General features: G+C 35.1%; 1 long non-coding RNA gene across 1 annotated transcript; it reads left to right on the top strand.

The window, feature by feature from the left end:
- Positions 1-1,338: 1,338 nt before the first annotated feature.
- On the top strand, positions 1,339-12,449 carry LOC135302112 (uncharacterized). The gene is made up of 3 exons (XR_010363805.1): positions 1,339-1,502; positions 2,732-2,805; positions 11,736-12,449. It is a non-coding gene; the product is annotated as an uncharacterized LOC135302112 (long non-coding RNA).
- The last annotated feature ends 873 nt before the right edge of the window (positions 12,450-13,322 follow it).

The raw sequence follows: 13,322 nt of genomic DNA, 5'->3' as shown, positions 1-13,322 counted from the left end.
AGAGTGGTTCCAGAATACATTGAGTTTGTTAAGAACAATGAGATCTCCAAGGAAGATTAGGGCGTACAAAACTGAAAGAAGTTGAGTAGAGTGGCATCCTAAATTAATAAAGTAGAAGCAAAGGAAAGCCCAAAAATGAATGCAAAGTTTCTTAACTAAGAAATGAGTGAGTCATTTAGTTCTATCCAAGTAAGAGATAAAGCAGGAAAACTTTTATAGCAACAATTCCTCAAATGTTTCAATACTTACAGAGAAACAGAGATGATCAGAATAAAACAGATTTTGATCTTTCTCATTTGTTTTGGTTTTCAAAATTCTGATATTTCACCAGAATAAAGATTGATTTATTTTATTGGCTTGAGTCTAATCAGTATGCAGGGCAGGAATTTTGAGCCATTATTCAAAGAAAATAAATATTTATATTACTTTCACAATTATTAAAAAATAAGTTAAGAAATTATAAATAAGAAATTCAGGCATTACAGTCAAAGGAAAACACGATTTTATGTTAGAATCTGGAAAAAAATCAAAAATAAAAAAAATTTCTTAATTGCTGTTTTCTTAGAATCTTACATGGCCTTATTAAATCTGGAACCAGTGAAGTATAATGAAGCAGCTGTTAGGAGTCTCAACAAAAACCAAATAGCCACTTAAGAGTTTATTGTTTTCTCTTTGTTCTTAGAGATTTATTTTATTTTATCCCATGGCAGTTTATGAAAGAACAAGAGGAAAACATTTGCTTATGAGAATAAAAACAAGCATCAAAATTGAAACAACTGAAATGAAAATGTTGTTATTGTTTCATTTCTCTAGGATATATCTTCATGCAGAGCACCAAACATCTGTCATAGTAAGGCAATAGATGCTTATGAGGTTCAGAGCCAGATTTTCAAATATGTAGTTCCATGAGACAATGGAACTTGATTTTTATCATTTCAGCTGCTCAAGAATTCTCACTTAGTAAAAGCATTAATAATGACTCTCTCGCCTATCTGGCTTCATTTTTCCATTAAAGATATATGAAATATTACAGAGACTGTGAAATGTTTTTTCAAATTAGTGGATGGATTCAAAAATTACCAACTTGAAAGAAGTTCTCTCTCACATTCAGAATTTGATCTTGTATGCCTTTTCACCTGTGATAAAAACCCCTCTGTGTCCTTGAATTAGCATGAAAGTACTAAAGTACTGCAAATTGCAACATAATCAGTGAGACAAAAACATTTTAAGGGTATCTTGCAGATCAAGCGTGTTCAGTAAAGCCCAGTCACAGGCATAAGTTTGTCTGTCTTTCCATACTTATTATGACATGCAGACTAGCTTCCGAGCCCACAGCTCTGAGCCCAGTAGCAGTTCCATTAAAATACTCATATTAGTTAGAGGAAGGTTGGCACTTGGGAAGAATTGCAGCTTGCACGATTGTTTGCATTATTCCTCTGACCTGAGGAAAGTTTGGATCCTCAAGGCTTGCTGATGTGTAGTGGGTGAAATCTCTTGTGCTTGTGAGTTGCAGAGAAGGGAGTGACTACTGGAAGTTCACTGCTCTGTTTAGCTGTAATTTTTTTAATGCAATTAAGAATTCTGTTAAAAATGCAGTTTGCATAGTATTACCAATTATTTTTAACTCATATGCTAACAAATACAGTGATGCTAATCGTGCATATGCATGGAAGAGAAAGTAACAACACAGGCAGAAGGTCTTGCAAAGAAAAAGAAGACATCTTGCTTAAAATAACCTTCCTTATATGAATCCATATGCAGTAAAGCTATCATGTTTTCTAGAAAGGGTCACAAAATATTTACCAAATAAGCACTGGAAGCCTTAAACATTTTTTTTTTCCCACTGATTCTAACATGTCTTGTTATATTTTGAGACAGTAAAAGTTGTATCAAGGAAGATGAAAGCAATATGCTAGAGTCACAGAAAAGTCAATATTCTAAAAGCAGGCCACATTTTATAGCTGCATGAGCAGAGGAATAGAGCTGGGGTTTGCTGTTCTAATTTACACTTTTTCCATGCAGATAATGGTCAAATATCTTAGTTCCTGATGACTCTCATAGACTGTGGGCTGACTCAGCCTTCACCATTTAATAAAGGAGGCCAGAGAAGATAGCAGATGCCATCTTGTCCAGCAATAATTCCTAACTAACAAATGTAATCAATACTAAATGGACTAAAGGCATTTTATAAACTGATACAAATTTAGAGAAGTTACAAAAAATAACATTAGTAATGAAGTGAGAAACTGAGAAGAGCTTCTTGTTTACAGCACAAAAGTGTATAAGATGCAAAATTTATTCACAGAACAGGAATGAAAAATAACAAAGATTACCAAGGGATTAATCAGGTTTGCCCTAACAGCAGAGGATATTCTTTCTCCAGCAGAGTGGCTAATGTTGGCAGTACTACAGTAAGGCTGGAAACCGATTTGTTCATTTTTCTTGTATTCCTTTTGGGAATATATGTGCTGTATCTAACCTAATTTTCTTTGCATTGATATGGCACAAAGATACAAAGCATGAAAATGGATCCAAGCAACAAACACATACAGCATATATTAATGGGCTTAGCCTGAAGGGAGTCTAAACCAGAGATGATATGTATGGAAAACTGACATGGAGAAACTCACTAAATAAAAATATCAAGCTATTTATGTAATATTAATCCACTGGCTTGAGAACATGAAGGTTCCTGGGAGACCACCATTTGTTCTAATATGTTTTATTCCAGCTGCTGGGTTAATACGAAGCTGAAAGTTACTAGGAGGAAATATATGCATAAGGAAATATCAATTTCTGCCTCAGGTAATTTAAAGCTTATTCACATCCTCTTTATTCTTGTTTATAGAAAAAGGATAATCTACTTCATGAAGCAACCCCAGTGTTTTGAGGGCTGTTATCCTTCCCATTATTTAAAGGACAAACTAAGATATGAGGTGTATAAGACAGCATTTAATACTCCCCTAAATGGATCCAAGCTGCTATCAGTGACTTACAGATCATGGCAGGAAGCACAGTTTACTCCAGATTGTGATATTTCAGTGTAAAAGTATCATCTTATAGATCTCTTTTTGTATTGATTTTAGATTTTTATATCAGAATTTCCTTGTTGCAAACTGAAATGTGGTAATCAAGAATACACTTCCAGACTTGTCAACTATATGAACAACACTGCAAAGAATTAAAATCAAAGTCTTATTGCATTTTACTTACTGGAGAAATCAACTGTTTAGTCACAGAAAGGCAGTGGTAACTTTCAAATTATAAATGATACAGAGGATTTGGAATATTTTGATTGTTTTAATTATGGTATGGAAAATAATTTGGAAAATGCATATTTGGAAGCCTCATGACCATTATGTAATTTTCATAGAAAGTTAATAGTTTAAAGTCAGTTCTGAAAATTAAAAAAACAATATCATAGTTAGAATAAAATGAAGGTTACCTGAAATCCAGACCAAAACAAGAGAAATTTATATAATTAAACAAGTACTTTCTGGTATGCTCTGAACTTGATATTTCTTTAAAAAGATGCTCTTGATATAAGCACATAAAGGAAAAGGAAGAGGAAGGGGGAAGGGAATAAGGAAAAGGAAAAGGAAAAGGAAAAGGAAAAGGAAAAGGAAAAGGAAAAGGAAAAGGAAAAGGAAAAGGAAAAGGAAAAGGAAAAGGAAAAAGTTGTTTTGATTGTTTTTTTTTTATTTGGTTGTTTGTATGGTGTTTTTTAAATTTCTCATATGAAGTAGACAAAAACCAAAACACACAAGTCTTTTTCTACTCAGAATTTAGGCTTGACATTTTTCAGTTTGGATTTGAAAGGCCTACCCTCCCTGTGGGACTACTTGAAGTCATGGACTTATGCCACAACTGAATAAATATCTCAGCCTTGAATGGCATAATTTTAATGAAAATCTGCAGTGTGTAGTCCTGGATAGAAAATACTCCAGACATCCTAAAGCTGATATTTTCCCAATCCATTATTTCCTGCAATAAATCTGACCACTCCCTATCAAATTTACATGTTCCTCAGTAGTGAAGACAAATGCTAGCCTTACTTTACTCTTGAAGTTTTTTCTAACTATTCTATCTTGATAAACTTGTTGTCCAGAAAAGATTTTCTATCCACACAAGAGACATTGTAATCTTAAAGGCAGATTTTTTAATTTTATCTTTACAAATGCAAATATAAGCCACCCTAAGCTCATAAAACACCAATAAATTCCACAAGATTCTTGTTAAAACAAACAAACCAACAAAACCCTCATCAAACCAAACCAAAAGCCTGGGGGTTTTTGTAGTTTCAATTCACAGGCTGATGTACTGAAATTTTCATTTTTCTAGAAATCACCAAAACTTCATTTTGACAGACTTGACTGAGAACCTGGCCTCAAATTTCTTCTTTTTTTCAGTCATTTGATTTCTATTATTGAAAAATGAATTATTTGACTTCCTTCCAGAAAAAGGCCAGAAACTCATGAATGATATGTCTCTTCTATAATTTTTAATAAAGAAGTCATATTCTCAGTGATAGGCACCTGTTACACTCACAAATATCTTTGACAGAGAAAATAAGATTGATATCAAATCTCACTTCTCTTTGATTATATGATACATTGCAACCTGTGATTAATTGGTTTCACTTTCACAGTTTTAAAACAAAGGCTTTAGGAACTCTGGAAAAAAATATTTAAGAGGTTTCAAAAAGATCTTGTATTACAAAAATGCCTTAGAATTCTTAGGTACAGTTTTGTCAATAATGGAATTGAGTTCCATGACATCTATTAAAACATTTATTGTCTTTCTTGGTGGGTTGACTAAGGAAACCAAGGCTCAAATATTAGAGTATAGAAGGTAATTTCTTCAGAGAGTAATATTTTTCAGAAGTCTACGCAGATCTGACTCCTTCCCAAAGCCTTATTCCCTTATATCTTCTCCATCTTTGTGATCTTAAGTACCAAACTCTACTCTGTTTCAATCTCCAATTTAGCATTTTTCCTCTATACACTTGTTCAATAGGAAATAGGTAATGGAGGTAAATTCTTCGGGCCACTGTCTTTATTTTGTACCTTCAAAATTATAAATACAACATATTCAAGAGTAGTGTGTATCAGTTTTCCTCCTGTATTATATAGGGGTTTTTTTCATATCTTCCAAACTTGCTGCAGAGCTTCAGTTGATGAATGCAGGAGTTAAATATTGGGTTACTGGTCACATTTAAAGCTCAAAATTCTTGAGACAAGACCCAAAATGTACTTCAGATGTTGCTCTTGCTTCCTTTGCCTTAGAGAAAAGGAATAAATTTGAGAAGTATGCATGCAAATATAAAGTACATTCAAATTTCAGTCTAGAATACAGATTTTCATGTTGCTTACAAATGTTCTAAAAAGCTATACAGTAATTCAGTTGAAATGACTGACAAAATAATCTGATTTGGATTAAAAAGAAAGTGGCAATATGGGAGGATTATCGGATATTTTGACTACAGACTTTTGCAGATGCAGTGTGCCTGGAGCCCTGCACTTTGTGCTTTTCAAAACCCTAACCCTAACCCTAGCCTTAGGCAGGAGATCAGCCTAGGGCTAGGGCTGGTTCCAGGGAAAAAGCTGTGAAGGAAGGCATGTTGTGGTAGTTTTGTGTTCCCCTTGGGATGCCCTTTGCAGCTGCAGTGTGCCTGGAGCCCTGGGCTTTGTGTTTTCAAAACCCTAACCCTAACTCTAAACCTAACCCTAACCCTAGGCAGGAAATCAGTTTAGGGCTAGGGCTAGTTCCAGGGAAAAAGCTGTGAAGGAAGGCATGTTGTGGTAGTTTTGTGTTCCCCTTGGGATGCCCACTGCAGCTGCAGGGTGCCTGGAGCCCTGGGCTTTGTGTTTTCAAAACCCTAACCCTAACCCTAGCCCTAAGCTATTTTTCTGCCTAGGGCTAGGGTTAGGGTTAGGGTTTTGAAAAGCACAAACCCAGGGCTCCAGGCACCCTGCGGCTGCAAAGGGCATCCCAAGGGGAACACAAAACTGCCACAACATGCCTTCCTTCACAGCTTTTTTGCCTGGATCCAGCCCTGGCCCTAGGCTGATCTCCTCCCTCGGGCTAGGGTTAGGGTTAGGGCTAGGGTTAGGGTTTGGGTTTTGAAAACCACAAAGCCCAGGTCTCCAGGCACACCGCATCTGCAAAGGCATCCCTTGGGGATTGAACTGTTTGTAGCGGGTACAGAAACCTAACTCCATTTCCTTGTTTTCATTAAAATTATTCACTCGAAATGGCCGGTTTTTTTCCAGTTTTTTTAAAAGAGATCTGGACGGATACTTTATTGCAGGTCTTTTCATTGCAGATGTCTATATTAAAAGAAAATCTGAACAAAAGCCTCCCCTTTAATATATTGCTTCAACCTAATCAAAATCAACAATATTTTTGTCATTGTCTTCATTGGATCTACTTTTCAAGGACAATAGAATGCTTTTAAATAAACAGAAAAAAAAACTAGATTGTAAAAAGGGTCTATATTTTCAGAAAACTGAAAAAACAAGACCTTCATTGAGACATAATCAAAAATTATTTGATTCACCAGAAGCTAATATTTCTGTTCCAGAAAATCACCCAATGAAAATCAGTAGAAAAAAAGATGAATTCAAGGATGTGTAACATCCTTCTTTATATGTTATATACATTTAATGTTTATACATTTTCTAATATATGTTGATATTTTCTCTTCCTCCCACACCTTCTGAATAAATGTATATGCCAGTGAGTATTTTTAGGCAATGCTAAGGTGCAGGGAATGCTGTCAGCAGCAAGTGGAGCTAGCAATCCCTCTGAAAATTCGGTACCTTAATTGCCCAAGTGCAGTGCTTTGAATATTGAACTACATGCTGTAGTCTTTAAAGTTTTAGCCCATTCAACCCAAATTCTTAAATGGTAGTGTCAGTGCCATAGTGAATATTTAGGGTAAAAAAAAATGAAAACCCACAAAATTATTATACAACTCTAGTATTATGCACAGTTTTATTATGGCATGGTGCCCAGGGCTCATAAAAGATAAATGAGGTTTGAAGTGGGGGGAAAGGAGAAGAGTGTTGTTAAATTTAATAGAAGTTCTTTTATCTTTTTCTTTTCTTCTTTTTTTTTTTTTTTTTTTAAATTGGCAAGGGAATGCAAAAGACATCAAAGCAATTTTTAGTTTTCCTATAAATCCATAAGAAAATGAATTTCAGCAACAACTTTCTCCTTTTATTACTAAAGTTCTTTTGGAACCTGAAAGGGAGTATAATTCAGTGCTTTTCAAATTGCTTTGGAGAAATATAATAAATCAAATATATATGAGGAAAGTTTATGAGCTTTTTTCATATAGATAAAACACACACAGTAACTGGATCCTTTCTCTGGCTTAAGAAAATTAGCCTATCAGATCTGTCTGTGAGCATTTCCCTTCGAGAAGTGCTCATTAATTTCTAGACCAGAAGTCCAATGCATGGTATAGCAAGTTAGTTAAATAACACTATTGCTTTACCTAAAACCAGGAGCAGAAGTATGAATCTGTGAGCAGAGATTAGGAAAACTGCACAAATCCAGAATGCTGTCCTTGTCATGACAGACACACATAAAGATATTACTGTCCAGCTATCCATAAGTTTTTTTGGTTTTTTTTTTTAATGCTTACAGGATGAAAAACTTGTCTGCTAAAATTCACCATGATGTATGTGAACACAATACACTTCATATTTCCACACATTCTAAGTCTTTTCTTGTAAAACCTTGCATAAATCCTTTTATGTTTGCATTGTGGTCAGATGTTTGAAAGTTTTACACATATTCCACCAGTAGAATATGTGCAAATGCAATAGGATAATTAATATATACACTGGATAATAAAACATACATTCTCATTTCCCTCTGAACTACTTGGTTAATGTTGAGTTCCAGAAAAAATATAGATATGACAGCATGCGCCTTCTAAGGAAAAGTTATCTTCTGCATAGCTAATTGGTCTAATTGCTAAGATATCTCTGCACTTTCTTTGCCATGGCTTAATAATTTGCTTTAGCATTACCTCTTGGGTAATGGGAAAAAACACAAGAATTTTTACACAGTGCAAATACAATTAATGTGGTGTTTTGTATGAGGGCTGTACAGTGTCACTGCTTCATGCATTTCTTTCAAAAAAAAAAAAATCAATATTATTTTCCATTTGCACATATTTACATATCCAGCTATGCAGTCAGGGAAAATTAAAGGTTAGAAGTGTCCTTAAAGATCAAATCCTCAAAAGAGTTCCAGCTTCCCAGCCATGGGCAGGGACACCTCCCTCTAGGCCAGGTTGCTCAAAGCCTTCTCCAAACTGGCCTTGAGCACTGCCAGGGTTGGGGCATCCACAACCTCCCTGGGCAAACTGTTCCAGTATCTCACCACCCTCACTGCAAAGAATTTCTTTCTACTGTAGGTCTAAATTTTTCCTCTTTCAATTTGTACACATGACTCCCTGTCCTATTGCTAAAGTTCCTGGAGTCCCTCCCATGCTCCACCTCCTTGGCCTGGAGGATGATGAAATAACTACTCAAGCTTGAGCCCTTCACCACTTCTTCTGGGGCTCTGCAGTCCCTCTTAATGCTTCCCAGACTGCTGCTGGCTGTACAACCAGCTCCCATATGTCCCAGTCAGTCAAGATTTATCTTTGTTGCATATGCACTCTACTAATGTATATATATATGTAGTGTTTTAACTCTGTGGAAATTAGCATACTGTTAATCTTAACCTGGAGGTTAAGAATGAAAAAGCTAAGAGTGAGGGAACCACCCTCTTCTCTGTCTCTCCTGCAGGGATTGTTTGTATTGCAGTAGATTTATTAATATCTTGAACTGTAGATTAAAGAAGAAAAAAAAAAAAAGGACAAGATTCCAGATCTCCCTGCCAGTACATATTTTCTTGCACAAAAATAACCACTCTTATTTTTCTACTCTTGAAGAATTATGGGTCAATGATATGAAGAATATACAACAAATCTGGCCTAGAAAAAACATTTAAAAAAAAGGCAACCCATACCTCAATTACATATTTCTTCTTATGCAGTGATTATCTTAATGCAATCTAATTCTCAGAGTTTGCATCTTGACATAAAACCACTCCAAAGAATCACAGTTTGGGGATTTTTTGCAAAATTAAAAAAAAATTACTTCATTGTTAGGGTTCTTGCATGGAGTTAACATGAGCTGAGGAGCTGCTTTTATAAGTCTGGGCAATTTAAATGAATTGAAATTCTAATTCATAGATCAAAAATCAATATGACATCTTGCCTTTGCATATCTGGTAATTTCTTTTGGGAATCAGGGGATCTTCCTTTCTTCATACACAAATTTAATTTCCTATGTGACTTTCCTTTCCTTTCCATATTCCTTATCTTTAACATTATTTTATCAAAGGATGGAATTGTTCACTTTGTATCACTTTAAGTAATTCTGTGTTTCTAATACCACATAAATTCAACATGTACACATGTCAGTCCTTCTTCTTACACAGGGAAGTTACACCCAGTTGTGATGCCTTATGTGTCATGTTGATGTTATACACTTATCTGTACAATAATTTAGGACTATAATTTAGGCTTTTTACTATAAACAGAATATATTTTCATTTTGAAAATGGTAAGAAAAATATTAATAAATGAACTAACTACATTCAAATACATTGTAAAAGAACAAAACCATATTATTGGAATGTTAGCAATATTCCATTTCTACATTCTTCCTATTTGTGTTTTTCAAATTAATTATAATAATTGAAACATTAGAACAACAAAGAAATTATTTTATAATGACTGGAAGTTTAGTTTTATCAAATATAAGGTATATTTTCTTATTTGAGCCAAGGTCACTACCCCTAAATATGTGAAAATTTGCATAAAAGGTAATTTTGAATTCTTTAGAGAACAGCCTGCTCAAATATTTTTGTTGCTAACTTTGTCCAACTCAGATTGCCTTAAGTATTATGCAATTCTAGGAATAATTAAATTAAAATAAGTAAATTTTACAATTTTAAAATGGGTAGGTCACCAAATTCTCTTTGAGTCTAAGCTATTCTCTTCGAGCATAGGGGAAAACCTATCTATAATTCAGTTTTCAACAAGCGTGTCTTAGATCAGTGTGCAACCCTAAGGGCTTAAATCAATATTTTAAGAGTCAACTAATTTAGCACTATGAGGAAAAAACCCAAACCAACGTCTAAATAGCAACTGAAGAACTGTGGAACATTTCTGATTTAATGGGTATTCTAGAAAACGGTGAGGTAGTTGTGACAACAGTTAAAATACATTTTGCACACAGATAACATTATAACTGTAAAGAAGATTTGTAACAGTACAATAGCTATCAGGGACTTTGCAAGTTGCAGCTCTTAAAGATCGTGGGAAGATTTTGCACTGCTCCAGTTATTAAAAAAAAGTACTTTAAAATACAGATCACATATGGAAATACCTACATAAAAGAATGCTGCTAAATCTTCCAAATATATCTTAGTTATGAAAATGTGTATGTCTTTAATTCCGCCATACTTGGTATCACAGCCATTGTAAAAGAAATTAAACCAAAGGGTGGTTATTATGCATTCAAAGAAAAGGTAAACACTAAATAATATTTTACTTGTGTTTTACCGAATGCAGTCTGATATTGTTTTCTGTTAATATTTGAATTTATTTAGTAGGAATATAAATTACTTCAGAGACTGACAGGAATATTTTAAACACAGAAGGATCCTTGCACTATTTTAGTAGCCATGTCCATCTTGAAGTAAAAATGTATTCTTTTTATGACAATTTTTTTTCAAGGTTTCATAGCTTTGGATTTCTCCTCCATCAATAGAAGATATTGAGATGATAAGGCAAGGCAACCTAAACAAAATAAAAAACTCTGTCCACAGATAGGAATCATTTGACTTAACTCATCAAAGCTTGTCTGTAAAAAAATAAAGTAAGAAAGTGACAGTCAACAATCCTATTTGAATAAGACATGAATACAAATATTATCAGATAGAAAGAAGAGGCTGATGTCCTCAGGAGCAATGTAAGGAATGGCATAAACTATACACAAAACCAGAAATGTCAACGCAGTGAGGCAGGCATAAAAGGATGCATCCGCTGTTACAACCATTTGCCACTAGACAGCAACAGAATGACCTTTCAGAAACAACAGTGTCAGGGGCTATGATGAGCAATCAGTCTAGTGTGGGAGATCTCTGCTGTAATTTGTAATCCTAGGCAGCTGGCTGTCCCTCTACAGTAACTTTCTTTACAGCTGAGAGATACTCACAAGAGCAAAGGGCACTGATGGATTCAGTGTTGAGAAACTGTATGAAAGAGGGAATGATTTCTTGAAAGGAAGGCAGACCCTGTTCTGAACCAGCAACTCTCACTCTTTCCCTCCTAAGTAGATTATTGTCTAAGGCCTCATGAGAAATAAATCAGGAAACCTTGCTACTAGTTATCCATAGATGATCCTCACACCTTGGTCACCACTTTCATCCGTGTCCCTTTCCTCCTGGGCTCTGCAGCAAAAAGAAATTTTTCTTCAACCACATTAATAATTAATGAAATTATTATGATATGGAGTTAATTCAGTATCCTGGGTTATTATAGTCTCTATTAATATAGATAAACCTTGGTATAATGCAAATCATATCAAAGGAATCAATGTCCACTGGTTATGGAGTCAATTGGTACATATCTTTGCTAGCTCACTCTCAATCATCTTTGAAAGGTCATGGCAGTCAGGAGAGGTACCTGAGGGCTGAAAGCAAGCAAATGTCACTCCAGTCTTCAGAAAAGGGGAACTAAAGGCCCAGCCTGTAAATGTGATGGAACAGCTCTCCTGGAGACTATCTCTACGCATGTGGAAGACAAGATGACCAAGAGGAGTCAACACGGATTCACCAAAGGAAATTCAGGCTCAACCAACCTGATTGCCTTTTACAATGGGATAATCGGCTGAATAGATGAGGGGAGAGCAGTGGATGCTGTTTACCTGGACTGCAGCAAGGCTTTTGACATTATCTCCCCTCAGTACACAAGTGCAATTCCCAGTTTAGGGTAGCTGGCAACTATATATACTCACACACAGTGGAACTTAAACCATAAGAAAGTAATCTATGACAGCAGCAAAAGCAGTATTAATAACCTATTTCTGCAAAAGTCACTCAGGCAGAGTCTGGTAAAATTCAACTAATATGTTTCATAAGTATAGAATCATAGGATGATTTGTGTTGAAAGGAAACTTAAAGATCATCTAGTTCCAAACCCTCTGCCCTGGACAGGGACACCTTCCAGTAGACCTGGTTGCTCAAACAAAACCCCATCCAATGTAGCACATCGAGATTTTAGGTATTAGTGACAAGTGAGCAAGTATTGTATGTGATACTCTAAATAAATTAGTATGTCAGCTCTATTCACTGGTACACAAGTAGTTTGACCATATTTATAAAGTGGACTTCATGGGAATTTCTTCTTAGCAAGCAATTTGTAGACATGAAAAAAATTATGGTCTCACTTTCTCATCTTGTCAGATGGTTTAGCTCTACCATTTCTGATGCTTTTAGAAGGTTGTTGAGCAAATTTGTATAGGATGAAAGAAGAATTACAATTTTTCTACACCTTGCTGTAAATTAAATTTCTGGTTTACAAAGCTAAGTTGCTTCTCTGAATACAGGGATTTTCACTTATCTGTGAAGTCACTCAAACAGTTTATGGGGTTTGTTTCTTCCTTTAAAAGTTTTCTGAATTTCACTGGTTTGAGGGGGCTGATTCCTTCACAGTCTTTGACAAGGTAAGGGAAATTTCTAAGAATTAGCTGATGCAGATTGAAGGGTTTTAGACAAAAATGAGATTAAATTATGTATAAGGCACCACTCAACTTTATGAGCTCAGAAATCCTAAGAATTTTTAGTCCATATAATTCATAAACCTCCTTTCAAGAGATATACACAGACAAACCTGAGATATGTGTCATATAATGCCCAAACTTACTGAAAAGTCCTTCTTGCTATGCAGGCACCTGAATTTCACTGTTTAAAATGAATGTTCTAGAGTTTCAAAAATCAGAGGATAAGAAAATTTAAAAAAATACCATTTTGAAAGAGATGATAGGACTGTGACCAATTTTAAACCTTGTATTTTTTGAAGAAGGCAGATAGAAAACACAAGAACTTTTGGAGGACATGGAGATGAATTGGAGGAGTCAGCCACACATTTCAGGAGAATGTGTTTTGACGCTCATAACACCACATTTCCAAAGTGCCATTGTTTTGAGAACTTTGATCCTGTCTCCAGTCAGCTGAGTCCTCCTTTGGTG

The sequence above is a fragment of the Passer domesticus genome, chromosome 6, assembly GCF_036417665.1.
Source record: "Passer domesticus isolate bPasDom1 chromosome 6, bPasDom1.hap1, whole genome shotgun sequence".
NCBI classification, from domain to species: domain Eukaryota; kingdom Metazoa; phylum Chordata; class Aves; order Passeriformes; family Passeridae; genus Passer; species Passer domesticus.
Note: the sequence above shows the minus strand (reverse complement) of the source record. Positions and strands in the feature narration are given on the sequence as shown.